The sequence below is a fragment of the Syngnathus scovelli genome, chromosome 19, assembly GCF_024217435.2.
Source record: "Syngnathus scovelli strain Florida chromosome 19, RoL_Ssco_1.2, whole genome shotgun sequence".
NCBI classification, from domain to species: Eukaryota; Metazoa; Chordata; class Actinopteri; order Syngnathiformes; family Syngnathidae; genus Syngnathus; species Syngnathus scovelli.
In genome coordinates this window covers 184048-186930 of record NC_090865.1, presented here as the reverse complement: position 1 = coordinate 186930, position 2883 = coordinate 184048, and the positions used below count along the sequence as shown (strand labels likewise).

The 2883-nt window shown below is 47.6% G+C and overlaps 1 long non-coding RNA gene across 1 annotated transcript; it reads left to right on the top strand.

The window, feature by feature from the left end:
* The first annotated feature begins 353 nt into the window (after positions 1-353).
* LOC125986666 (uncharacterized) lies at positions 354-2067 on the top strand. Its single transcript, XR_007487735.2, has 3 exons — positions 354-578; positions 930-1063; positions 1185-2067. It is a non-coding gene; the product is annotated as an uncharacterized lncRNA (long non-coding RNA).
* Positions 2068-2883: the final 816 nt, after the last annotated feature.

The window sequence follows — 2883 nt, the reverse complement described above, 5'->3', positions numbered from 1 at the left end:
GAAGACTTTATGTCCTTTGTCTTAATCAAGGAGTCAACACTAATGATGTCACAACGCTTTAGATGACAGTCACCATGAAGATTACATGCACGCCTATTATGCAATTGCATTCAAATGATAGAGATCCCCCCAAATGTCTGACAATATATCAAACTTTGTCTTTTTTTAGGTCAGTTAAGATGATCAAAGTATTTCCATTTGAAGTGAATTACACCTTTTATTTGGGGCACAAAAGTGATGAAAAAGCAAAGAGAAATGTGTTTGCACACTATAGTGGTCGATTGTCACAACCGAGTGGCGGAGGTCGCTCAGCCACCTGCGAGTCCGTCCGTCCGTCCGTCCGTGGCGGAGGACGCTCAGCCACCTGCGAGTCCGTCCGTCCGTCCGTGGCGGAGGACGCTCAGCCACCTGCGCCGCCGGCAACTTGCCTCAGCCACACCCCTTCATTACGGCACTGACTGTCACCTGCTCCCTGATGTATTTAAACCCTATCCGCGTGCTTCCTCTCCGTCGGTGTCCCCTGTTGCTTCCCGTTTGTGTCGTCCACGCCTGTTGCGTCTTCGCCGGGTAGGCTCAAGGTCAGAACGTCTTCCTAGTCTGCGCTTGGTGCGAGGCGAATCCCGTTTCCCGCTCGCTGTCCGTGAGCCTCTTTCCGCCGATTCCCCTTTCCCTTCAATGAATCCTGGTTCAAGCTGCATTTGGTCACCCTGGCTCAACTCAATCCTGACATCGATCTCTTGTAACAATTCATATTTCCATCAAATCCATCAATGTGTTACATTCAAGCTTTTAAATGTTTTATTTTTAAATGTCTTTAAAATGTTTGCATTTCACATCCTGTCCCGTGCGTGTTTTTTTTTGGTAATGTTTTTAAGAAAGTGAGGAAATGTCCCGGTTTCCGAATTTTCATTGGATCATTGAATTTACAGGCGTCGGCGGCTGCTTGGAAAATGTGTGGGCCTCCCTCCGATCAGGGACTGCCTGCCGGCTGACAGCCCTGCAACTTTAAGGCTAACAACACTAGTGGCCCTTCCATCCAGCCATCCAGCCATCCATCCATACGGTACGTACAGTACAGTACCCCCACCCATCCACCCACCCACCCTTACGACAAAGTGCTTTCCGAACACAGAAGAGAAAAGATCCCATTCAACTTTGACGATTTGCCTTGTTTTTCTATGAAGCGGCCGGCGGGCGTCAAAGTCTCCTTTCACGCTGCACGTCATTTCTTCCAAGCGCCAACTCCCAGCGTGTTCTTGGCGCATGCAATGGTTCAAGAAGACATTTGCAGTATTTCATTCCTCCACTAGATGTCAGTGCAAGACCGAATCTAAAAGTGAGCGGCAAAACAATTCAGAGTCGGGCGCTTGTTTCCGAGTAGAATCTACTCTGGGTGGGCAATTGAGGTCCTCGTCGAGGCCCCCCTCAGCCCGGCCGGTGTTGTCCTGCATGTTTTCTATGTCACCCTGTTGCAACACACCTGATTCAAATGGTCAGCCTGACCATTTGAAGCAGGGAGACCTACCTATAAAAGATGCAGGACAGCACCGGCCGGCCGGGGCCGGCCCTCGAGGAGGACCGCAATTGCCCCACCCCTGGAGTAGATGATAGTCAAAAACCTCTTGTTTTCTCCATTGATCTATCTGGAGTTCTCCAGGGGAAGGAAAAGCCCCAAAAGGCACTTGAGCATTTCTTTTGCGTCTTTGTTGTCTTTTTAATGAAATAAGACAAAAAGTTGATTTGATTTGAAGGGCATGTAAAAATAACTCGGTAATTATCCATCCTTTTGACTGGTCCTCTGCGTTTGCATGCACACATATATGTTATGTTTGTATACTTTTGAGAATAGGCAATATAGGAAACGGATGGACCCTCAAAATAATGCCAATAATGGTGTTACATGAAGTCAAAGCCAATTACAATAACTTGCAAGCGTGTGGCGGTGGCTCACATCATTATGTTTCAATTGTTTTCTTCCATTCCTTAAATTGTTGTCCTCTGCTTGTTGAAGTCTTGTAATTGCCTTCATCATCAGCACTCCTAATTAAGATCAGATGGAAACAGAGATTGCCTTTTTTGGTCCTCATTTAATCAGCACTTCACCTAATCATGTCTCCGTTAACTCCCTGCCCGCTGCTAAGAAAAGGAAGTCCTCCGGGCTGGGCTGGGCCGGGCCGGGCTGGGCTGGGCCAATCAATTAAGGAAAGCTGTAAAAGCCACTTCAATCCGGTGTGACTTAGCCGCAACCTCAAGGAAAGAAATCAAAATGTGATTACGCGCATCGGCCAAAATTGTTGCAGGCAAAAGATCGCTTTTTCCATATAAATGTTCGCTATGTCAACTGATTAGCTGTTTGTTTGGGAAAAAAAAAATCGGTCCGTCCGTTAGTATCATCAATGAAAATATCAGCTTATCTTTGAAATAGTTGAAAGCAGCACACTGTGTGTACATTTGTGTCCATGAAAATTGATTTTGGGAGGGAGGGAGGGAGGGAGGGAGGAAGGACACATGAAATAAATCCAACTGGCTATGTTCACTCGGATGGCTAAAAAACACCAACTTGTCAATGTAGCCCCACCAAAAAAAAAAAAAGAAGCCACCTCTTTTCCATCTTCACATTGTCAACAGGCCAAACGGAAACTTGTGTTTCTGTAAGCGCCTTTTGCAGTCAGGCTAATTGCGACCAGGAAGCAATTGGTACCCAGGCTTAAGCTACATCCTTTGGCCGGCCCGCCCGCCCGCCAGTGCTACTCAGCCATTCATCTCTGTCAGCCGCACGCATGCATCCTGGTTGGTGAAAAGCGCTGGCTGCCTTGACGGTGACTGCAGGCTGCCGGGCTTTTTGTTGTACGCACATGGCGTTGAAGTGCAGCCCTTGCGGTC